This window comes from Sardina pilchardus, chromosome 5 (genome assembly GCF_963854185.1).
Source record: "Sardina pilchardus chromosome 5, fSarPil1.1, whole genome shotgun sequence".
Lineage (NCBI taxonomy): Eukaryota > Metazoa > Chordata > Actinopteri > Clupeiformes > Clupeidae > Sardina > Sardina pilchardus.
In genome coordinates this window covers 34,418,454-34,444,582 of record NC_084998.1, presented here as the reverse complement: position 1 = coordinate 34,444,582, position 26,129 = coordinate 34,418,454, and the positions used below count along the sequence as shown (strand labels likewise).

At 41.1% G+C, this 26,129-nt stretch overlaps 6 non-coding genes across 6 annotated transcripts; all 6 read right to left on the bottom strand.

Moving 5' to 3' along the window:
- Positions 1-9,869: 9,869 nt before the first annotated feature.
- On the bottom strand, positions 9,870-9,988 carry LOC134081206 (5S ribosomal RNA). Its single transcript, XR_009939510.1, has one exon. It is a non-coding gene; the product is annotated as a 5S ribosomal RNA (ribosomal RNA).
- A 73-nt stretch (positions 9,989-10,061) lies between these two features.
- On the bottom strand, positions 10,062-10,180 carry LOC134081200 (5S ribosomal RNA). Its single transcript, XR_009939503.1, has one exon. It is a non-coding gene; the product is annotated as a 5S ribosomal RNA (ribosomal RNA).
- A 73-nt stretch (positions 10,181-10,253) lies between these two features.
- Positions 10,254-10,372, bottom strand: LOC134081119 (5S ribosomal RNA). The gene has a single exon (XR_009939438.1). It is a non-coding gene; the product is annotated as a 5S ribosomal RNA (ribosomal RNA).
- Positions 10,373-10,445: 73 nt separating this feature from the next.
- Positions 10,446-10,564, bottom strand: LOC134081205 (5S ribosomal RNA). Its single transcript, XR_009939509.1, has one exon. It is a non-coding gene; the product is annotated as a 5S ribosomal RNA (ribosomal RNA).
- A 73-nt stretch (positions 10,565-10,637) lies between these two features.
- LOC134081071 (5S ribosomal RNA) lies at positions 10,638-10,756 on the bottom strand. Its single transcript, XR_009939392.1, has one exon. It is a non-coding gene; the product is annotated as a 5S ribosomal RNA (ribosomal RNA).
- A 73-nt stretch (positions 10,757-10,829) lies between these two features.
- On the bottom strand, positions 10,830-10,948 carry LOC134081204 (5S ribosomal RNA). Its single transcript, XR_009939508.1, has one exon. It is a non-coding gene; the product is annotated as a 5S ribosomal RNA (ribosomal RNA).
- Between the last annotated feature and the right edge of the window lie 15,181 nt (positions 10,949-26,129).

The following is a 26,129-nucleotide window of genomic DNA, read 5'->3' as shown; positions in this document are numbered from 1 at the left end:
TCTACATTATCTATCTATTTTTGCATTTTCATGCACTGGTAATTCCTTGGAATTGCATTTCTAGTTATTAAACTTCTTCTTCTAACGCTCGCAATTCAGCTTCAACCATTTAACGTAGAAACTTCATTCAAACTTTGTTGCGTAGGTCTTGCTTATGCCATATGTGCTTTGTATTTTTCAACTTTGTAACTTTTATACTTTTTAAACTATTAGTTAAAAACTATTACCATTTCCCCCATAGACTTAACATTGCTCATTATGACATCACGGCAGCAATTAGAATGTTACCCCAGCTGGTCAGCCACCTGGGCACCAACTGTCAGTTTCTCTCAGGCTTTAAGCATACAATCTCTCTGAAGACTACACATATCCTGTTAAACTGTTTCCTCTGTCCACAACTGTTTCAAAATAAAAGTCCTCACTGCAAAAATACACTATTAAATCATTTAACCATTGAAACTATTCAACTATTGAACTGTTCAACCATTCCAACTGTCAGTTATCATCCACTATGCCTCCAGTCAACTACATGAAACCTCCATGTACCTAGCAACCAACATAGCAACCATTAAAATTAAGTGTTTATGACCGTTTCCATAGCAACCAACATGATTATACTGCAGTAACTTCTTGTTTCCTGATAGTGGCCACCATGGATACCCTAGCAACAAATGTTTCAAAATAAAAGTCCTCACTAGCAAGTTAGCTAGTTAGCATGGTTAGCATAGTTAGCATTGTTGGCTATGGCTATGGCTATGGCTATGGTTATTTAGCAGACGCCTTTGTCCAAAGCGACATACAAATAAATAGCAATACAAATTAAATAACAGTGAACAATTACAAAAAAAGGGAGAATAGCAATATTATCAATACAACAATCATTTAAGCACTAATCTAATGAGAAATAAAACAATGAAATGACAAAAGCAATCAAATAAGTCACTCAGTTAATTATCTAATAACAATAACTATAGCAAGGTATGGCTAAATTTAAGGACAATAGCAGAATAAATGTAAAATTTTAACAATGGACAAAATTGTTAGCATAGTTAACATTTTTAGCATAACTGCAAAAAATCATCAACTAAGTTAGCTAATCAACCTGGTTAGCATTGTTAGCAAATTTAGCATTGTTAGCATAGTTAGCATTTTTAGCATTACTGCTAGAAATTATCGGTTAAGTTAGCTAATCAACCTGGTTAGCATTGTTAGTAAAGTAAGCATTGCTAGCATAATTAGTTATTTTTAGCGTAACTGTTAGAAATCATCAGCTAAGTTAGCTAATCAACATTTTAACATGAATAGAAATCATTAGTTAAGTTAGAACTGGAATGTTTCATCTTTAAACTGTCTACCTTCACACTATCAACTCTCTGTAAACTATGCAACCACCATGTTTACCCTAGCTACACCTTAGTAACCATATCTACATTATCTATCTATTTTTGCATTTTCATGCACTGGTAATTCCTTGGAATTGCATTTCTAGTTCTTCTTCTAACGCACGCAATTCAGCTTCAACCGCTTAACGTAGAAACTCCATTCAAACTATGTCGCGTAGGTCTTACTTACGCGATGTGTGCTTTGTATTTTTCAACTTTGTAACTTTTATACTTTTTAAACTATTAGTTAAAAACTATTACAATTTCCCCCATAGACTTAACATTGCTCATTATGACATCACGGCAGCAATTAGAATCTTACGCCAGCTGGTCAGCCACCTGCAGCCAACTGTCAGTTTCTCTCAGGCTCCTCTCTGAAGACTACATATTCTGTTCCCCTGTATCCTCTGCGCACAACAGTATCAAAATAAGTCCTCCTAATTCCATCCAACTTTATATCCATTCATCTTCTTCAAACCATTCACTCATCCACCCATTCTAAACAGTCTGCCTATCAACAACATCAATTAGACGCTCTACATTGAACTTTTAAACAATCTACTCTGTCTCAGACTGGCTCTCTTAAGACTAGCCAGTTAAATTGATTACACCTGTATCTGTATCCACTACTCTCAGTAGAGAGCTGTGTCTCTCCATTCTACAAGAATATAAGGCACATTCCATCCAACATTCTATCCATTCATCTTCTTCAGACCATTCACTCATCCACCCATTAAACTGTCTATCAACATCTATTAAACAATCTGTCTATCAACATCCATTAAACTCTCTGTCTATCAACATTAATTAGACTATCTACATTCAACTTTTAAATTATTTACTCTGTCTCAGGCTTTAAGAGTAGGCTACTCTGGCTCTCTTAAGACTAGCCAGTTAAATTGATTACACCTGTGTCAACTACTCTCAGAGAGCTGTATCAGTGTCTCTCTTAACAAGAATATAAGGCACATTCCATCCAACCTTCTATCCATTCATCTTCTTCAGACCATTCACTCGTCCACCCATTAAACTGTCAATCAATATCTATTAAACAATCTGCCTATCAACATCCATTAAACATTCTATCTATCAACATTAATTAGACTATCTACATACAACTTTTAAAGTATTTACTGTGGGTCCCTCTCAAGCAGCGTTTATATGTCCTCCCTCGCCCCTCGATCCTCAATGATCTACATAAAGAAAGATAGAAGAAGGGCTAGACTATCCCATTGTTGCCGCTCCATCATTCTTTATGTAGATCAGTGAGGAGCGAGAGAGGACGCGTAAACGCTATGAGAGGCACCTTCTGTCTCAGGCTTTAAGCATACAATCTCATTAAGACTACAGATCCTGTTTCACTACTTCCTCTGTCCACAACTGTTTCAAAATAAAGGTCCTCACTGCAATAATACACTATTAAATCATTTAACCATTGAAACTACTCAACTATTGAACTGTTCAACCATTCCAACTGTCAGTTATCATCCACTATGCCTCCAGTCAACTACATGAAACCTCCATGTACCTAGCAACCAACATAGCAACCATTAAAATGAAGTGTTTATGACCGTTTCCATAGCAACCAACATGATTATACTGCAGTAACTTCTTGTTTCCTGATAGTGGCCACCATGAATACCCTAGCAACAAATGTTTCAAAATAAAAGTCCTCACTAGCAAGTTAGCTATTAGCATGGTTAACATTGTTAGCATAGTTAGCATTTTTAACATAACTGCAAAAAATCATCAACTAAGCTAGCTAATCAACCTGGTTAGCATTGTTAGCAAATTTAGCATTGTTAGCATAGTTAGCATTTTTAGCATTACTGCTAGAAATCATCGGTTAAGTTAGCTAATCAACCTGGTTAGCATTGTTAGTAAAGTTAGCATTGCTAGCATAATAAGCATTTTTAGCGTAACTGCTAGAAATCATTAGCTAAGTTAGCTAATCAACATTTTAACATGAATAGAAATCATTAGTTAAGTTAGAACTGGAACGTTTCATCTTTAAACTGTCTACCTTCACACTATCAACTCTCTGTAATTTATGCAACCACCATGTTTACCCTAGCTACACCTTAGTAACCATATCTACATTATCTATCTATTTTTGCATTTTCATGCACTGGTAATTCCTTGGAATTGCATTTCTAGTTATTATTCCACTACTTCTAACGCACGCAATTCAGCTTCAACCATTTAACGTAGAAACTTCATTCAAACGTTGTTGCATAGGTCTTGCTTATGCCATGTGTGCTTTGTATTTTTCAACTTTGTAACTTTTATACTTTTTGAACTATTAAATAAAAACTATTAACAATTTCCCCATAGACTTAACATTGCTCATTATGACATCACGGCAGCAATTAGAATGTTACCCCAGCTGGTCAGCCACCTGGGCACCAACTGTCAGTTTCTCTCAGGCTCCTCTCTGAAGACTACACATTCTGTTCCCCTGTATCCTCTGCGCACAACAGTATCAAAATAAGTCCTCCTAATTCCATCCAACTTTATATCCATTCATCTTCTTCAAACCATTCACTCATCCACCCATTCTAAACAGTCTGCCTATCAACATCAATTAGACGCTCTACATTGAACTTTTAAACAATCTACTCTGTCTCAGGCTGGCTCTCTTAAGACTAGCCAGTTAAATTGATTACACCTGTATCTGTATCCACTACTCTCAGTAGCTGTGTCTCTCCATTCTACAAGAATATAAGGCACATTCCATCCAAATTTCTATCCATTCATCTTCTTCAGACCATTTACTCATCCACCCATTAAACTGTCTATCAACATCTATTAAACAATCTGTCTATCAACATCCATTAAACTCTCTGTCTATCAACATTAATTAGACTATCTACATTCAACTTTTAAATTATTTACTCTGTCTCAGGCTTTAAGAGTACTCTGGCTCTCTTAAGACTAGCCAGTTAAATTGATTTCACCTGTGTCAACTACTCTCAGAGAGCTGTATCAGTGTCTCTCTTAACAAGAATATAAGGCACATTCCATCCAACCTTCTATCCATTCATCTTCTGCAGACCATTCACTCATCCACCCATTAAACTGTCAATCAATATCTATTAAACAATCTGCCTATCAACATCCAGTAAACATTCTGTCTATCAACATTAATTAGACTATCTACATACAACTTTTAAAGTATTTACTGTGGGTCCCTCTCAAGCAGCGTTTATATGTCCTCCCTCGCTCCTCGATCCTCAATGATCTACATAAAGAAGGATAGAAGAAGGGCTAGACTATCCCATTGTTGCCGCTCCATCATTCTTTATGTAGATCAGTGAGGAGCGAGAGAGGACGCGTAAACGCTATGAGAGGCACCTTCTGTCTCAGGCTTTAAGCATACAATCTCATTAAGACTACAGATCCTGTTTCACTACTTCCTCTGTCCACAACTGTTTCAAAATAAAGGTCCTCACTGCAATAATACACTATTAAATAATTTAACCATTGAAACTACTCAACTATTGAACTGTTCAACCATTCCAACTGTCAGTTATCATCCACTATGCCTCCAGTCAACTACATGAAACCTCCATGTACCTAGCAACCAACATAGCAACCATTAAAATTAAGTGTTTATGACCGTTTCCATAGCAACCAACATGATTATACTGCAGTAACTTCTTGTTTCTTGATAGTGGCCACCATGGATACCCTAGCAACAAATGTTTCAAAATAAAAGTCCTCAATAGCAAGTTAGCATGGTTAGCATAGTTAGCATTGTTAGCATAGGTAGCATTTTTAGCATAACTGCAAAAAATCATCAACTAAGTTAGCTAATCAACCTGGTTAGCATTATTAGCAAATTTAGCATTGTTAGCATAGTTAGCATTTTTAGCATTACTGCTAGAAATCATTGGTTAAGTTAGCTAATCAACCTGGTTAGCATTGTTAATAAAGTTAGCATTGCTAGCATAATTAGCATTTTTAGCGTAACTGCTAGAAATCATTACCTAAGTTAGCTAATCAACATTTTAACATGAATAGAAATCATTAGTTAAGTTAGTGCTAGAATGTTTCATCTTTAAACTGTCTACCTTCACACTATCAACTCTCTGTAAGCTATGCAACCACCATGTTTACCCTAGCTACACCTTAGTAACCATATCTACATTATCTATCTATTTTTGCATTTTCATGCACTGGTAATTCCTTGGAATTGCATTTCTAGTTATTATTAAACTTCTTCTTCTAACGCAGCCAATTCAGCTTCAACCGTTTAACGTAGAAACTTCATTCAAACGTTGTTGCGTAGGTGTTGCTTATGCCATGCCTGCTTTGTATTTTTTAACTTTGTAACTTTTATACTTTTTAAACTATTAGTTAAAAACTATTACCATTTCCCCCATAGACTTAACATTGCTCATTATGACATCACGGCAGCAATTAGAATCTTACGCCAGGTGGCCGGCCACCTGGGCACCAACTGTCAGTTTCTCTGGCTTTAAGCATACAGTCTCTCAGAAGACTACATATCCTGTTAACTGTTTCCTCTGTCCACAACTGTTTCAAAATAAAAGTCCTCACTGCAATAATACACTATTAATTAATTTAACCATTGAAACTACTCAACTATTGAACTGTTCAACCATTCCAACTGTCAGTTATCATCCACTATGCCTCCAGTCAACTACATGAAACCTCCATGTACCTAGCAACCAACATAGCAACCATTCAAATTAAGTGTTTATGACCGTTTCCATAGCAACCAACATGATTATACTGCAGTAACTTCTTGTTTCCTGATAGTGGCCACCATGGAAACCCTAGCAACAAATGTTTCAAAATAAAAGTCCTCACTAGCAAGTTAGTTAGTTAGCATGGTTAACATTGTTAGCATAGTTAGCATTTTTAGCATAACTGCAAAAAATCATCAACTAAGTTAGCTAATCAACCTGGTTAGCATTGTTAGCAAATTTAGCATTATTAGCATAGTTAGCATTTTTAGCATTACTGCTAGAAATCATCGGTTAAGTTAGCTAATCAACCTGGTTAGCATTGTTAATACAGTTAGCATTGCTAACATTATTAGCATTTTTAACATAACTGCTAGAAATCATTAGCTAAGTTAGCCAATCAACATTTTAACATGAATAGAAATCATTAGTTAAGTTAGAACTGGAATGTTTCATCTTTTAACTGTCTACCTTCACACTATCAACTCTCTGTAAACTATGCAACCACCATGTTTACCCTAGCTACACCTTAGTAACCATATCTACATTATCTATCTATTTTTGCATTTTCATGCACTGGTAATTCCTTGGAATTGCATTTCTAGTTTCTTTATCTGTTATTCTCCTCCCTTCTTTATCTTTGATTCCTCTAATCTCTTCAGATTTCTGTCTGCTTTTTTCTAAGTTGAAGAAAAATGTTGTACATTTTTCTCCTTCTACCATATATTTTGCTCTACTTCTGATCATTGCACCCTTAAGTTTTTCTTCCTCAAATTTCTTAAGTTCTTCCTGTAATTCCACGATTTTATTTATATCCTCTCCCCTTTCCTCTACTTTTCCCAGCTCTTGTTCTAATTCATCCTTTAGTACATTTTCTCTTATTCTTTTGTTTCTTCTTGCTATTTTGCAGAATGTTACTGTGTATTTCTTTATCTCATATTTTAAATTATCCCACCATATTCGTAGACATCCTTTGTACATGTTCATTTCTTCTTTCTTCTTTAAGATAAGTTGCTGCATCTCCAATTTATAGAAGTTATCCTCTAAAACCTCTGTATTTAAAAGCCATACCCCAGGACCTCTTTCCACCTTATTAAAATCCAACTGTAGTTCCATAAAATCATGATCACTAAAATAACATTTCTTATAAAATACTTTTTTCACATCCCCCTCCCATTCATTGTTCACTAAAACCATATCTATTCTGCTTTGTTTTATCCTTTCCATTACAATTTGCATTCTACTATATTTTCTGACATCTTTATTTCTTTTTCTCCAGGCATCTTGTACTGTAAATTATGTTTTATCATTAAGTTCTCCAGCTCCCTTCTCCCTTTATCAGTTCTATACACCATTTGTTCATTTATATCTTCTCTTTTCATCACAGTATTGAAATCACCCATAACAACCACATTGTCCCAACCTCCCATTAACACATTACATTTTTTAAAAAACTCTTCTTTTTCTAATTCCTCATTTGGTGCATGTATATTGCATATGGTGACTTTTTCATTTTCTTTTTCAATTTGTATTGTTAAAATCTTCCCTTCATTGTCACTATATATTTCTTTCAGCGCCCCATATGTTTCTCTTTTAATTAAAACAGCCAAACCTCTGCCTTGCCTTCTACTGACATTGTAAAACACTTCACCATCCCACCTTTTCCTAAAACCTTCACCAATCTCCTTAGTCCAATTCGTCTCTTGTAATAAAATAATTTGATTTCTTTCAGTCACCTTTATTAGTTTATCTAGTTTTGTTGGATTCACCCCACCTCTCATATTAATTGAAATAAAATCCCAGCCCATTAAAATAATAAATAGAAATAAAAACCATAAATATTTAAAACCCATCATTTTAAGAAATATCGGTCTCCTCTCCTCCTAATTGTACAACCAATTTCTTTTTTCTCCTTTTTTCTTGATTCTCTAAAACTCCCTTTATGTTTAATTGTGCCTGCTTCGGTTTTACCCGTGGTTGTTTAAAAGACAATACATCAGATACAAACCCACCCTCTTCATCCACGTCTCTCATTCTTTTCCGGTCTTCTTTTTGATTAAAATCTGTGTCCATGTCTTCGTTTTGACGTTCCTCCACCTGCCCCCTCCCTGCGCACTCAGCCCCCTCTTTGTCGTTGCAACCGGCACCCTCATCCATCAGTGCTGCAATGTCCAAGCCCAAGTTCAAGTGGTCCGATACTGGGGAGGGCGCCGGCTCTCTCTGAGGCTGGGCGCAGGGGATGCCCTCCTCCTCGGTGCTGGGGCTGCCCGTAGACAGCAGTGGGGCTGAATCCTCATCCTCCGCCTCCGCTGCCGCCACGCTCGCGCACTCTTCCCCGTCATTCTCTTCCTCGTCCTCTGACGTGCGGCACGTGCATCTAATGTCTGCGCGGCGGCAAACGGGACACTTGAGGGCGGTACACTCCCGGGCATAATGTCCCTGCTGGAGGCACTCGCGGCAGGTGAACTCGGGGCAATTTCGGAAGACGTGCCCCGGTTCCATACACTGTCTGCAAATTTTCACCTGCTTGTCGTGAATCACCCTACAGTAACGCGGCCCCGCTGCCGTATCGAACTTCACGCTATACGGCAACGAAGCCACTTCTTTCGGGAATTTCACCTTTATGAAGCGAGTGCCATCCGCTATTGCCGTGCCCGGGTAGAACCGTCTCCTCAGCGGGAGGATGGGCTCCACTCCCCACTTTGCCAACGTGTCCAGCACCTCACCGTCAGTTGTATATGGGGACAGGTGGAGAAATGAGACCATTATTTCTGTTTTAAAAAGTCTTCGGACACCCACCCACACTCCCTCATAAAAAAATCCCTCATCTAAAATATCCAAACAGTCAATTGATTCAAATGTGGCTTCAAACTGCTTGTTGCCTACAGGCGTAAGGGCCAAGAGTTTCGCCACCCCCACCTCTTTCTCGATGATCTTGATGAGCTTCATTACATTTATGTCTGTGATATTTTCTGTTTCTAAAATGATCGTCAATTCTCTTAAGTATACCCGTTCTTTTGCTTGCTTTTGGTTATCATCATTCCGTTTGCGTCGTTGTTCTTTTGATTCCTCCATTACATTTGCAGTATTCTCCTCAGCCATCGCTATTTCCTTTTGATTTTTTTCTTTCACTATTCCACCAATTGCATTTCCACACATGTTTAATCCATTATCATTATCTTTTCCTCTTTCATTTAGTCCCATATTCGGTAAGTTATCCATCGGTTCATTTAAATCCACCTTCCTTCCTTCTGTGTCAGACATGTTTGAATCGGTTTGCTTTCTCATATCCCTTGAATCCAGTCCTTTGTTTGTTACCTTTGTATCAGTCCGTTTATCATCTTGATTTAATCCACTGTCCATTTTCTTTGTCATTAAATCCATTCCTGTTTTCTTTAACCCTTTAATTCCTTTATGTTCGTGTAAATCCGTTTGTTCATTCATTGATTTTTGGTTGCCATGTTGTTCCGCCATTTTCACTGAAAAAAGCTCCCCCAGACAGATAAACTGTCGGGTTTGCCTCCAAAAACCACAAAGTAAATTTAGAAAGTAACTAACTTATACAAAAAACAAAACTTTCGCAAAAAAATAAGAAAAACAAAAACTTGAGGGAGCCTTCCTCCCTCCACTGCAGCCAGCAGATCTCACTAGCCAACTTCCTAGATCGAGAGCGGGCGTGCTCAGCGCGGTATGGCCGTAAGCGATTAACTCCCCACTCGGACCCAGTCCTCAAGCGCAGCTGGTGCGGCTGCAAGCAGCTCAATCCAAAGCAAAACGCTTACAGCACCCGGTATTCCCAGGCGGTCTCCCATCCAAGTACTAACCGGGCCCTGCGCTGCTTAGCTTCCGAGATCAGACGAGAGCGGGCGTGCTCAGCGCGGTATGGCCGTAAGCGATTAACTCCCCACTCGGACCCAGTCCTCAAGCGCAGCTGGTGCGGCTGCAAGCAGCTCAATCCAAAGCAAAACGCTTACAGCACCCGGTATTCCCAGGCGGTCTCCCATCCAAGTACTAACCGGGCCCTGCGCTGCTTAGCTTCCGAGATCAGACGAGAGCGGGCGTGCTCAGCGTGGTATGGCCGTAAGCGAATAACTCCCCACTCGGACCCAGTCCTCAAGCGCAGCTGGTGCGGCTGCAAGCAGCTCAATCCAAAGCAAAACACTTACAGCACCCGGGATTCTCAGGCGGTCTACCATCCAAGTACTAACCAGGCCCTGCGCTGCTTAGCTTCCGAGATCAGACGAGAGCGGGCGTGCTCAGCGCGGTATGGCCGTAAGCGATTAACTCCCCACTCGGACCCAGTCCTCAAGCGCAGCTGGTGCGGCTGCAAGCAGCTCAATCCAAAGCAAAACGCTTACAGCACCCGGTATTCCCAGGCGGTCTCCCATCCAAGTACTAACCGGGCCCTGCGCTGCTTAGCTTCCGAGATCAGACGAGAGCGGGCGTGCTCAGCGCGGTATGGCCGTAAGCGATTAAGTCCCCACTCGGACCCAGTCCTCAAGCGCAGCTGGTGCGGCTGCAAGCAGCTCAATCCAAAGCAAAACGCTTACAGCACCCGGTATTCCCAGGCGGTCTCCCATCCAAGTACTAACCGGGCCCTGCGCTGCTTAGCTACCGAGATCAGACGAGAGCGGGCGTGCTCAGCGCGGTATGGCCGTAAGCGATTAACTCCCCACTCGGACCCAGTCCTCAAACGCAGCTGGTGCGGCTGCAAGCAGCTCAATCCAAAGCAAAACGCTTACAGCACCCGGTATTCCCAGGCGGTCTCCCATCCAAGTACTAACCGGGCCCTGCGCTGCTTAGCTTCCGAGATCAGACGAGAGCGGGCGTGCTCAGCGCGGTATGGCCGTAAGCGATTAACTCCCCACTCGGACCCAGTCTTCAAGCGCAGCTGGTGCGGCTGCAAGCAGCTCAATCCAAAGCAAAACGCTTACAGCACCCGGTGTTCCCAAGCAAATTCTCTCCAAAGTCCCTATCCCTGCTCAACTCTGCTCAACCGGCCAATAGTTGAGCGCCGTTGAGCAGCGTTGAGCGCTCAACAGTCCAATCATTGAGCCATGTTGAGCGCTCAACCCACCAATCATTGAGCATGAGCATCGATGGGCCAATCACCTTCACCAAATTCACGACGTCACTACTGTTTTTATTAGAGATGCACCGATCGACCGGTCGCCGATTGGAATCGGCCGATTTTCACGTGATCGGCCACGACCGGCGACCGGCCGGTCAGTCTGAGACATGCCGATTTTATGCCGGTCAAATGCACTCGCACGTACATGTAACAACATCACACTCACACAGCTGAGTTTGCAAAGTTTGATGAAGCTAGGCCAACAGTCAGGGCTGGATAAAGCGCTAATACTGAGTTTTTCTATGCAGCGAACGCTGTGCTTTGCCATATAGCGTGGAATTTACTATACTAAGCTGTCACTTCAGGTTTCAGCGCTCATCAAAGCCCGTCCTTGCCGCTAATTGCGTGCCCACAGCTGAACCACAAGCGCTATCAATAAGCAGCGACATAGCCTTTACTCAACTTAAGGCGAGACACGGCAGGAATAAACATAGTTTTGCTTCGGTTTGCCAACTTATCATGTATTCTTTCACACTACTACAACAACTAAGTCCGATTTACACACTTAGAGGTTTATTTCATTACCATTTGTCTGATCACGCCTGTATATTTCTTCTAAATTCGCCAAAAGTTAGCATTCTAACGTGTCATAAACTAGCCTACCGCGACCGTGATACAAAACACATCATGCGTGGTGTCGTTGGAAAGCTGTGTTTCGATCTCCTGCATGACGTTATGCCATCCAAATATGGACACTTCCTTAGTATCCGCAAGCAATCGCGAAAGTTCAAAGAAGAGTGTGGACTGAGAATGTATGTCATTTGCTGTGTTAATTTCAAGGCTTCTCAAAATTTGTTTTTTTGGTTGTCATTTTCCAACATCTCAGCCTATGTAGCACTAACTTCAGTTATCAGTAGGCTATTCTGAAGATATTTACAGTTGGATATTGCATATGGATGTGAGAAGAAAGAAAGTGTTCCTAGTGCATTTCTACATGTGTGAAATGAATGTCCCACACTGGGATTACTGCAGCTGAAGAAGACTTGAAGAATCTGTCTATTCACATTTTTCTACCAGCCATTGATAAGTTAATTACATTTCTAACATGTTGTATTAAAGAAAATATAGGCTAGAAAATAACTCTTTGTTTGTGCTGTAAAGTGGTTAGAAGAAATTAAATCGGAATCGGCTAAAATCGGTATCGGCCGGTCAAACTCGATGAAAAATCGGAAATCGGAATCGGCCAAAAAATTGCAATCGGTGCATCTCTAGTTTTTATGCTTTCAAGTAAGTTTGGTCTAATTATGTGCTTAGTAATGAATGAAACTCCATATATTTCGGATAGTTTGCCTGAACCTTAAACGTTTTACATGATATCTCGTAGGCGCCATACGTACTGACGCTAATTTTCTGTCACCAAGCGGCTAGGTTAATATATAGGTCCCACCTCTTTGAAATGCGTTTAAAATACGCCAAGACTATTGATTTTACATGTTGAGACCTTGAAGGATGTACTTCTACTGTGTGGACTCGAAATGTAAAGCTTAAATGTGCTTTAGATGTGTTAGAATATCAACCGCGATTAGCATGCGAAATGCATTGAAAGTGAATGAATGAGCTACGAATCGCCACTGTAATGATCTGACGTTCCCTGGAAACACTTTACAAATGTGATCAGATACCCTAGCTCACTTTTTAAGACCATAGAGATGGTGTAACAGAAGTGTGGAGTTGAAATTTGATGTATAAATATGCCTTAGAAGTGTAAACATGTCAACCGCGATTTGCATGCTAGAAACAAAGTGATGAATGAATGGGCTGTATTTGGTTGTCATAAGCACTTTGTTTCACCTGTTGGCTCTGGAAAGCAAATAGCACACACGTCATATCAGTATTCATTGCATGTTTTTTTTATATTTCCAGATTATTTGCTGTGGAGCCAGAGCCCACGGTGTCGTCCTCCTCCACTCGGCCAGAGCCCAGAGCCCACGGTGTCGTCCTCTTCCACTCGGCCAAAGCCTGCTGCGCCCACCCCCATTCTGCCAGGGTCTGCTGCATCCACCCACCTCCAGCCAAAACCTGCTGCACCCACCTATGGACCACCCCCTGTGTTGGCAGCACCCATACTGCTGGTTCTCCCCCCCACAACCACAGGCTCCCTCGGTCCTGTTTCGTGGGCCATCGTGCAGCCAGAGCTTTGTACCTCCTGCACCAACAGTCAAGGCATTCATGTCAAACAAACCCTCGCGGCCATGTGGGGCTTGCCACGTGCACAATTGTAGTGGACAGCGGAAGAGGTACACACCTTCCAAGGACAGTGGCTTGAAGCACCCAGAGGATATTATCCTACTGTCCATCCACTAGGAAATCCACCACCTCTGGGTTTGACAATGTGGTGTACGACAGCTTTGAACACTTTAAATGTGTGGTGGATGCGGAGCTGGAAAAGAGAACTATGTAAATAACTGTGTAAATGACTTACCTGTGTGGTGCCACTTCTCCTGTGCCATCTGTAGGAGAGAGAAAGAGGTTTGTAGTGTGTGTGTGTGTGTGTGTGTGTGTGTGTGTCTGTGTCTGTGTCTGTGTCTGTGTCTGTGTCTGTGTGTGTGTGTGTGTGTGTGTGTGTGTGTGTGTGTGTGTGTTTCAAAGTGCTTCAGCAAGTACATTACATTTATTTATAGTTCAAAAGTTTTTTTAAAAAAAATGCACTTTACAGTTTTACTTAAGAATGTTCTGTTTGTTTTTCTAATTATTATTATTTATGTTACTGTTAAAATGCACTTTGTGGGGGGCGCTGTGGCGCAGCAGGCTACAGCGCTCGTACCATTTACGGGTCCGAGTGCCCACGGGGACCCAGGTTCGAATCCGGCCTGCGGTCATGTCCCAATCCCACCCCATCTCTCTCTCCCACTTGCTTCCTGTCTACCACTTCACTGTCCTGTACTAATAAAGGCAAAAAGCCAAAAAATATACTTAAAAAAAAAAAAAAAAAAAATGCACTTTGTAATTTAATTTCAATTTATTTTTTCTTATAGAGCGCCAAAACATTACACATGTCTCATGGCGCTTTACAGAGTGTTAGACTTTCAAATTGAGCCCATGAGTAACAGGGGCAAGGAAAAACTCCCTAGAGTTGGAGATACTGAAGAAACCTCAGACAGATCCACGACTCAAGGGCCCAACCTATCTGCCTAGGGTCAGTTACAGTAGAGTAAAGTCATTTGTAGTATCAGAAGGTTCAAATAGTCCAGTGTACTTTGTATTATCTTTTTTATACAAACATGTTCTGGCCTATGTTCAATATCAAGACCAATCTAACCTCAATCATTTTAACCTTAATCAATTCCGATCCAACACAATCAATTTACATACCCTTTAGTGGTTGTTCATGTTCAGATAATCAGTTTTTTTCATGTGTGTTGTTTGTTTGTCTTTTCTCAGCTTCATGTCCTTGTGATGTTTGAATGTCTGCTTCATGTTTAACAAACATTTGCCAAAGAAAACACACACAAAAAAATGTAACAAACAGGAATGGCTTGAGCCTTTATTTGTTGATTGGTGACCCTGAGTCTTTGGATAATCCTGTTCTTTATTGGGTTTTTGGTCTGTACAAACCAATTGTTCATTTTTATTGTTAATCCGTTGTGCGTGTCCTTGTGATGTTTGTATGTCTGTCAGCTCCATGTTTAACTAAATGTTTGTAAGTGGTAGTAAATGTTTGTCTCTCAGGTTCTCGCTCGTACATCTGTACTTGGTTGTGGTGAGCGAGCTTTAAACCAAACAGATCTTGTTAACTTGTGTTTTCATGCATTGCCTTTCAAATGAAACACATTCTGTTTGAAAAATAAAAGTTGTAAAAGTATTTCAAGTATTTTGGAGTCTCTGTATGCTTGGGTTTCAGAAGGGGATAGTGTAAAAAAAAAAAAACCTGCCAAGAGCCTTTCAAACTGTCAAGCAAGCTTCCTGACAATTCTTCCTTAAAGGAAGTCTCTTCAGATATGCACATTACCAGAAATTACTAGCTTTCAAACCTGTGTGAAAACACCGTGAATCTTCTTAGAACATTTACCTTTAACCAGAGTTAAAGCTCTGTCCTGTTCTGGAAAAATACAAATTTGTTATAAAATAAAAGATGATATAAATACTCGGTATTATCTATCATCATGTTATGTATATATGATTCATAAGGACTGATCTATATCACCTAAATTGTACATCACCTACAACACACCCTCATTTTAATTCAGAGATGACATACAACAGCTTGGCCACCAGAGGCCGCCATGCTTTTTGATCCTTTTTGATCCTTTTTCTGCTCAACCCAGGATCAGCGATAGGGACTTTGGGGGGTCATGAGCCGTTCCCAGGCGGTCTCCCATCCAAGTACTAACCGGGCCCTGCGCTGCTTAGCTTCCGAGATCAGACGAGAGCGGGCATGCTCATCGCGGTATGACAGTTTTTCCTACATAACTACCTGAACCGTGGTGCCGAGGATGACAAAATGTTTATGGTATGTTGGTCTCAAGAGCTTGCATCAACTTAGCTTATAACCAGTCATTTGTGATTTGCACCCCCATGGTAAAAATTGAAAATGCAATGTAATATTGCTTTAAGTGCCCCTATCTTCAGATGAGATGTTATGAACTGCACCAAATTTCATGTGTATGATGAACCTGACACCCCCTGGGAATATGCCAAGTTTTGTGGAATTTCATCGATGGGGGGCTATAAAATAAATGGATTTAAATGTGTACATTCAGGACTGTATACCCATCGGCCTGTAGATGGTGTCTAAATCCCCCACTGGGGATTTGAAAAACTGTTCCAAACACATATCTCAATCTCTGCTAGTTTTTGTCCTAGAAACATATAAGTGACACCATTAGAAACCTTTAATGAACTAGTTTCCAAATATATATGTTTTAAAAGAGAATGCTTGCTCTGGTTGCTATGGTCATACACACACACACACACACACACACAGATGCACAGTGCACACACACACACACACACACACACACACACACACATACACACAAACACACACACACACACACACACACACACACACACACACACAGATGCACAGTGCACACACACACACACACACACACACTGTAAAACCCAATTTGCTTGTTTGTTTTCATAAGTGCACTGTACACACACACACACACCTACACACGCCTTACACACACACACACACACACACACACACACACAGATGCACAGTGCACACACACACACACACACACACACACACACACACACACACACACACACACACAGTGCACACACACACACAAACACACACACTGTAAAACCCAATTTGCTTGTTTGTTTTCATAACTAACTTTTCCTTTTCAATACAACACAAATTTGTGCAAAAAGTCGTTTTAACTTAAAATAATCAATTGAAAACGTCTCAACTACATGGAAGTTCACTCAATGAAAAGCCATGCTATGTTACAGTTTTTTTTGATTGCTTTGACGCAGTAGTCGACTCAAAAAACCATGTTTCAAAACTCTTAACACAAAGGCCTAAACAGTGGCACCAATGGTCAAAATGACTCATTTTGCCTGCAAAAAGCTCTAACTCCTCCAAAACATTTAAAATATGGACCAAAAGCACATTTTGCCCTCAAACAACACAACTTGCACACAAGTGCATAAGCGCTTCCAATCAGTCATTAGACAAGGGGCATCAAAATACAAAATTCAGCTCTCAATGTGAATCAGTGCTGCATTACTGGTCAGCAGCTTACATATCAGTGCCAATTTGCTTTCTTGCAAAAAATAGATCCAGAATCATGTACAATGATTTTTCAAATTTTATTGAATGCAGTATTCATTCTTTTTCTTTTTTTTTGAGATTGTGGCTAAGAAATGAAATATTCCAACAGAAACCACATATATAGTATGAAAGAAAAAAATCCAGTAAAATCCATCACTGTGTAAGACATAAGGAAAATAAAAATAAAAATTCTGTACAATACTGTAAAGAAAAAAATATCTTCTAGTCAATTCTTACTCTCACTCTCATCTGCCTTGACCATCCATGCTTGCAAGTTACAACACACAACATGGCACCTTTTAAGCCTGCAAACTGATTGCAAACTGAAAAGTTTTGTGAAGCAGTGTCATACAGGTGCTTCAGTGATTTCATACTGGGCAAGAAGTTTCTAAGAGATGGGAGCATATAGTTTCTGTTTGGTTACCACAGCAATGGAGTTTGGACTGCTTGAATGACATCTGCGTAAACTGATTTGCAAAAGGGTGCGGGAAGTGTGTCAAAACAATGACAATGGGTTAACTCATTTGCAAGAGGTGTCTTTTGGTCTGCTGAGAGAGTGATGATGAAGACTGAGAGGTCACCAGTTTCTTCAACCAGGTCAAAGCAATCAAAAAAAAACTGTAACAATAAATGTCAAGTTGAGTGGACTACTGCCAACTTGTGCGGCATCACGTGTAGCACGTTTTGCGTCTTGCGTCATCATTTAGTGTCTTACTGGCGCGCGTTCATTCCGGTTCATTCGGTCGGTGCAGATGGAAATTCGTGGAACACCACCAGAGACGGATACCCATCATCGTATTTTTGCAAGGTGAGTGTACATGTTAACTTGCAAGTAAAACTTCACACGTTTTACGTTTTTTACTTGATGAAATTGTCGTCCGTGTTGCTCGTTGAAAACGGAACAGCTAAACGTAGGCTGAAATTCACAGTATAGCTAACAGCGTAGCAGACCAAGTTAGCTGCTCTAGACATTATTCGTCGGACGATTTTGAAAGGAGAAATCATTAAGCCCAGGGCAGGAGACCGTTTATTCAGTTTGTTTGCGGTTAGCTTTCTTTAGGACCCTGTTAGCTAGGCCTGAAACATGACGCTAGGTGTACTTCAGAGTGGGATAGCGGGGCTCTTATTCGCCATGTGGCACATGCTTTTCAGCCACTTCACACGCTCGGCCCTCAACCGATAGGGTCGCCTGCGTAACGTAGAGCAAGTTCACACTTAAGTTCAGTTCGTTCAAAAGAAAATGAACGAATTCACGTTCATATTTCACCAATTCAGTTTTGAACTAGTTCATGTTCAGTTCATTAAAGGGATATTCCGCCATTTTTGGAAATACGCTCATTTTCCACCTCCCCTCGAGCAAAACAATTGATATTTACCTTGCTCCCGTTCATCCAGCCATTCTGTGAGTCTGGCGATACAACTTTTAGCTTCAGCCTAGCATAGATCATTGAATCGGATTAGCAGGGGTGTCATACTCATTTTCACCGAGGGCCACATCAGCCCAATGGTTGCCCTCAAAGGGCCAGATGTAACTTATAAGATTTGTAGCACCAGCCACCAAATCTTTAGCGTCGGTAAAACTTCTAAAATCGAGAAGAGCAAAAGGTATCAGCATGACATGTTCTTTTTTATTATTGTTATGTTTTGTAAAAACAAAACACCACTGTCAGTTCCATACAGTTTGACTTTTTCAATGAGGGTCACTGGTCAGTCAGGAAGAGATCATGCCATGGATTCTTTTTTTTCCATATTTCTGAGTTTTTAGATTCGAGTATATTCAACTTTACTGTCATTACACGAGTGAAATATCAGTAACGAAATGCAGTTTTACATCTAGCAAGTGATGCAAACGAGTAGGCTAACTGTCATGTCAAAAAGTGCTTACATATGAAATGCGTCACCGTTCCATACACATACAGTAGAAGCGAACGGTCCCGGTGGACTTTTTCTTTGAAGTTTTAAAGTTGAAAGGTGTTGTGTGGATTCTATGTTGTTCGTTTTAAACTGAAATGAAAATGCAAAGCAACATGGCGATTACTACAAACTTCTAGCATACCTCTGCTTGCCTGATATGAATGCACTTCTTCTTGGTCAGAATAGGCTTATTTTCGCTTTTGGCCAAACAATCACTTGCTCGATTAGCAAGGATTTGGAGCTGGATTTTTTGGATAATAGGACTACACACAATTATACATGCCTTTTAAACGTAGACGTAGACGTATCACGTAGTTTACAACTTACATCGATTCCCCTCTCAAAGAAGCACACGCACTTCAAACAATCATGCGTTTGACAGGCAGGCTAAACCGAGCGCGTAATTTAGGCGCTCCGTTCGCTAAAATAGTTTAGAACAGTGGTTCTCAACCTTTTGTCAGTCGCGGCACCCTTTACATGAATGAAAAATCTCAAGGCACCCCGAACAGTGTTTCCCACAGATTAGAAGGCAATGTGTGGTGGTCGCCCCATGTCTGAGGGGGGGGGAGGGGGGGGGGCGTAAATAATGTAATAATGTAAATAATGTTTTTTTTTTTTATATTGAAACACACACATTATGTAATTACTTACATTATAGGCCTGCCCTATACTGACATTTCTGATATTCATAACAGCTAACTTTATATTATATTATGCAGATTATAGCCTACTATTCATATTACAACTCCACTTCTTAAATTCAGCTGTCTGGTTGAAGCCTCAAAATATTGTAAACATAGCAGGCTAAGCTTATCATACTCTACTGGTTGGACTGTTCAGTTTCCCCACATGTGTTTAAGTTTCAAGGTAAGCTAATACTTTTTTCTCCTTGGGACAGGCCCTTTTAAGTCTTGGAGTTGAAAAACATTGTTGGTCAGTCAACTTGAGTGCAAGAGTTTTGATCAAATGTCTGCAGCATAGCCTACTAATGATGCTAACCGAATATAACAGTAATTTAGCTAGTCGTCTTCTGTGCGTCAATGCGTCCACGATTGTGAATGTTTTATTTGGATTAAATGTGCATGTGGAGGGCGGCTGTCCATTGAGCGCGCACGAGAGCGGGCCAAGGAGAATGAGTTTACTTCTACTGTATGGTAATTAAGTTGCACGCATAGACTACAAAAGTTGCGGGAGAACTTTATGCTTCTACCCGAGCAGCGTCAGGTGCATCAGTGCGACCACCTACCACGCTTCCAGGGATGATCTCGTTGTTTTTCATGGAGACAGACAGCCGCGGTGTGCACGGAGGGTAGGGGCTGTGCGCGCGTGTGTGTATGAGAGACAGATGCGCGAGTGACAGAGAGGGAGCGCAGGGAAAGGAAATTCAGCTTTACGAATGCTGCGTGTTTTTCAATAGCGTTTCAAAATCAGAATAAATAAATAAATAAATAAATAAAAGAATAACGAAACGCAATATGTGGCGGCCGGTGCTGAATCTGTGGCGCACCGCCACAAATTTGTCTACGTGTGGGAAACACTGCCGAACTTTCTTTCTTTCTTTTTTTTTTAATATAGATTAACATTCGAATACACACTGTCTCAGAAGACCAACAAATGCATAACACATGTACATATGCATAACACATGCATAACAAATACATACTAAAACGCCCACCCCCCCCCCCCCCCCCCCCCCCACACACACACACACAAACACCCACACACACACACACACACACACACACTCAAACCCCCCCCCACACACACACACACACCCACCCACACACACCCACACACACACACACACACACACACACACACAGGAGTGTGACTTACACTCAGTGAGAGACTTGGGCCTGCGAGGAAGAACACAACCGCTCTATTCTTGCAGGAATGGATGAGAGACACACTCGTAGCTCCTCGTCCACAGCTCTCAGGCGCTCTCTGTACTTGTTCTTGATGCAAGTTAAGGTCGAAAAGCTCAGTTCACACAAGTATGTCGTGGCAAAGGGTAACAGTATGTCAACGGCGCTAATTGACAATGTCGGATATTCCTTTTCCAAAGATATCCAAAATGTATCCAATGCCATATCTTGAAATTGCATCCGTAATGTACGATCTTCTCTCATTTCTGCCAGCTGCTCCTGTGCCTGCATTGGCAGGTCTGCTGCGCTCTCCAGAGCGCACAAATTCCAAGGGTCACGGACCCAGTCAAAACCAGCAAAGGTCTCCGCTGGAAAATACTTATTAAATCTCTCGTCAAGGGTTTGCAGATGCTGAGATGTAAGGCCGGAATTTTTTTTGCTGTTTGAATGTTCATTGTACAGAGGAAACATCGCAACGTTTTCCTGTTTCACACAAGAGCGCCAGAGAGTGAGTTTTGACTTGAAGCCACGCAATTTGTCTGAGGAGCTCAGAAGATTTTCCTCTTTACCTTGCATTTTAGAATTAAGTTCATTGAGGTGCTTAACACTAGAAGCGCCGCGCCGTTCTGACCCACTTATACCTAGAAGCGCCGCGCCCCGGTCATTTGACCGCTTTGACGACCTACTAGAAGCGCCGTGCTGTTGTGACCTACTTAAAGCGCGGCGAGGCGGTCAAATGACCGCTGAGTCCTTAGACTGGGAGGCTTTTACTTACACATAATGATCGCTAGATGGCGCTTCGTGCACGAATGAAATCGTTTGGTCATAAATTCAGTTTGCACTAAGCCATGTGTCATTCGTGTCAGACCGTGTTGTTGATAATCTGTGGTTGTTTGTTTCATTATGACATACAGCACGTTTGAGTTATCTGTTCATGTATTTGTGTCGATTTGTGTTGTTTGAGGTAAAAACGAGTTCTTGAACAAACCTTAAGCAAACTTGACTTTCAACTAAAATGCTCTAAAAGTGAATGTGGCTAGTTCTAATTCACTCCCCAAATTCACTTCTATTAATTTAATAGGTTCGCGCCGCCGAAAATGATCGGACCTAGTCACCTGGAACAAAGAGCCTAACAGTCTGGTTTCAATAACACAGTAGCCAGGATTTCATGCCGCATTTTACAGGCTACCGTGGCTACTTTCTAAAACAACTTTCATTCATTTAGGGAGAAGCATCTTATAGGGTCTAGTCTAGCTACCTCGGAGGGAGGGAGATAGAGAGAGCTATGCTGAGCAGGCATAGGCGTGAGAAGTAGCATAGGCCTAATTTAAAATAATGAGTGAATGATATTCTCCGTTTTGCGAATGTGTAGGCTATGTTTGAGATGTCTCCTGAAAAAAAGCTATAGGCCTGTTTCTACAATTTAAGCTAACTTCTATGTGAATTCGAGATTCAGCATTGAGACACACATTTTCTCGTGTTTATTCAGCAAGGTAGTAGCTCAATGGTTAGAGCTTCAGCCTCAGGACTCAAGGGGCGATGGTTCGATTCCCAACCTATTCATGACGGAAGTCCTTTTGAACAAGGCATCAATACAAAAAGGCTATTCTATTCTTTTCTATTCACATAACTACACGCACGCTGGCGAATTCGAACATTCTGAAACGCGCATATGAAACATTGCGCATTCTTCCACGAGTTGCCTAAACAGTCAGCCTACAGACTAGTAGGCAGGGACAGATAGGCTAGATGGGGTGGGGGTGGGGAGGCAGTTAATTGTCCATTGCCTCGGTGATGTCTGTAGCCTAGCCTAGACGAGTGTATGGGGGAGGGGGGATGATCGGTTTCAAATAGGCTGCAATGGATAGTGTTATGACCCCGAAGCCATTTGCTTTGAGAACGGCTGGCTGATGAAGTTGTTGGCTGGCTAGCTGGCTCAGCCAAAATCTTAATGCAGCCGCCAAAGTTTTCATGACTGATAATGGCTTTAGTTGCCACTTCATGTCTACAGATGTGTATATTGTATTAGATATCAACACACAATGTTATTGTATTGTTTTGGACAACGTTCTGCACGTTTCACTTCAATGTAGACTGCATGCGTTCATTGCGTTGTGAACGCGCAGCAATCTCTGGAAAGGAAACGGTGGAAGTCGCAGCAGTAGCCTAATAGCCTATCACGCTCAATGCTGTAAATCCATCTGTTCCAGAATATTTGGTTCATATCATCAATCTTTGGTTTTGGTGTTTGTGCAACCGGGCCCTGACGATTTAACAAAAGTCTGAGTAACGTAGGAATTAGGAAAGTATGTAGGCCTAAGGTGAGATCAAAATCAGGCTAGAAGTAGTTCTACTTTGTTTCCTTCTTTTCCCCATGTCATTTTCATTGGTCGTCAACTCACTGTGAGTCCTGTATCGTAGCAACGAGCACAATACTGATGTGGTGTGTCCAGTGGGAAAATCTCATGCAGGCCTAGTTTCTAAGCTATTTTTTCGCGTGTCACTATGATATAATTATTTTTAGATGCAAAAAGTCTAACTGGCTTAGTCAAAGTTTGTCAGATGGCGGCAGAAAATGATTGGCTGGCGAAATGTTTTTTCGTTAATGGTAGGCCTAAACATATTGTGATTCATCCGTTTATTTCAGATAGGTTTGTTATTAAAAACCATTAACAAAAAATAATTGTTCATCGACGTTGAAAAACGGTCAGTAAATTCGATCGAAGATTTTGTATTTCGCTCCTGCCAGGATGTGAACACGAGTCTCCGGCGTTGTAGACAGGAGTGCTAACGCTGCGCCACTTGGCAGTATACACAGACTGCGTTAGGATAGGTTTGACTTGACGTAACTCAGTCTGTCCAGCAAATATGTAAGAAAATGCTTATACATTAGCATAGATATAGTCTGAGCTTTAAAAGATAGCCTACAAATAGAAGATAGCCTAAGATATACAACTATGAATGTACGTAGGCATACGCGCCCTACGTACATAAATAGGCTACGACGAAAATATGTTTTACACATGTAGGCCTGTCACAACGTTTTCAAAACAAACTCGCATTTTACCACTGTAAATCGCCTCCATAGACTATGCCATGTAAATGAAAAATAGTTATTAAAATAAAGCACATATATAATACATATTGCACATATATAAACGATATGTTTTATGGTAAAATATTATTCTCATGCCCGACTGACAGGAAATCCTTGCGACATCTGCTGTGAGAAAAGAGAATAGCAGCCTGGACAAAAATGGCCGAACGCGAGACAACATAGTGTTGTCACATAAGTGAGCGCAAAATAGCTCTAAACTAGCTTGTACCGGTGTGCTTTTGATCATGTAAAAATTCTGGGTGACAAAACACGCGTATTTAGGAAAAGTCGTGAACGTAGGGTCCTGGAATTTAATCGAGTGAAAAGATTTATTTTTTTTTGTAATCGCTGCGGTCAAATGACCGCAGCCCGGCAGTTCTAGGTATATCTAGGTCAAACCCACACGGCGCTTCTAGGAATACGCGTCAGCGGTCAAATGACCGGCGCTTGGCGCTTCTAGTGTTAAAGATATCAGCCAGGTATGCGAGTTTAGCGCACCATTGTGCATCTGCAATTAACTCTGCATATGCAGAATTCTCTCTTGATAGGAACACTCGGAGTTCTTCTCTTAACTCGTACAGCCTGTCCAAAACCTTTCCGCGTGAAAGCCAGCGGACAGCCGTGTGCAACAACAAGCTCTGATGCTCGGCTCCCATTTCGTCACATAGGATGGAAAAAAGACGGGACTTCAACGGCCGTGCCTTTATGAAATTAACTATGCCCACTGCCCCGTCCAGTACATCGGCAAGTTCTTTTGGCAAGGTCTTTGCAACTAGTGCCTCTCTGTGAAGGAAACAATGCGTGGTGCGAACATGTTGGTTTTGTGCTCTGATCCTGCTGATGAAACCTTTGGCACTGCCGGTCATCGCAGCAGCGCCATCGGTGCAAGCGCTGATACAGTTTCTCCAACTTAGTCGGATTTTCTCTAAAACCACGTCTTCAATGTCTGCCGACATGTCATAAATGCAATTGCTTACAACGTGTCACACATTCAGTAGTGAGCTTGTGGATCTGTAATTTACAAAGAATGTTCTCAATATTGGGGTATAGGCCTAATGTGGTTAAATGTCTTACTTGGTTGGGGTTCTATGACATGTGATCATGACTTTGCTTTGTTTATCAGAAAATGTGTATTTGTTTTGTTCTTTGTAGATTTATCATGTTGCTCCGTGTCATCCTAACCGAAGAGGACATTCGGAGGGTCATCATTGAGAACATGCCCGACACGGTTGATGACCTGCACTTGATCCTCAAAAACAAGCTTGGATTGGAAGGAGTTTTGAGGGTACAATTTCAAGATCCAATGTTCAATAACGAGCTTTGCAACTTGAGTAACATGTCAGATCTCCCTAAAGATAAAGTGACTTTGAAAGTGTTCAGTCAGCCTCTTGGAGAACTCCAATTTCAGATCTCTACCTTTGCGTTTGATACAGAGCTAAGGTTAAGGCAGGGAAATGAAGCCTTCCAGAAGGATGGAACCCTTCTTGATATTTCTGAAGGTATGAAATCAGACATTTTGGAAAAAATAGCAGAAGCGATTTATGCCTTTACCCCCCACGTAGAACCTCAGGAAATTGATATGGTGGCGCAAGCCCTCATCAAAAAACATCCATGTCTGAGGGAACCAGGGTCTGTTGCTGGATGGTACTGTTGGAGGTTACAGTCTGTATACATGATAAATTAATAGGTTAGTCTGGAACAGAGGATAGGACATGGTGTTAAAGCAACCTGGGTATTGCTTGCAGGAGGTTGGATGGTGGTGACATGACCAGTATGATAATGCATGATAGCTGTGTTAAGCAACAATTGCTAATATCTCGGTCATGAAGACTATGAAATGATAAATATCAGTGCTATTGAATCCCTCGGCTTGTTATTTGCTTCTTTTATGCCTACTAGATTGAAGCCGAGTTTGCTCGCCTCACCACTGTTGACCTGAAAGGCTGTCTCTTTGCTGGCCTGGACAAGTATCAGCAGAGGTTTATTGATCTCTACAGAGCCAAGACTGGTGTGGTGGAGCTGAAGAAGCTGTTGACAACAGTGGATAGTGATGTAAGTAGGCTTGCGTGATATTTTAAACAATATGTTTTTCTGTTGAAACAAAAGTTATTATAGTAAATATTACTACATGGTGTTGGTTCAGTAACAGGCTTCTCCCATTTCCTGTCTTTCCAACTCTTTAATAAACAGCAAATGTATTTTCACACGGGTCAATGGTGTCATCCAACCAGAAAAAAAGCGCTTTATAAGTTTCAAATTTATAGTTTTCCAATTTTGTCTGCAGCTTTCTTTGTTTC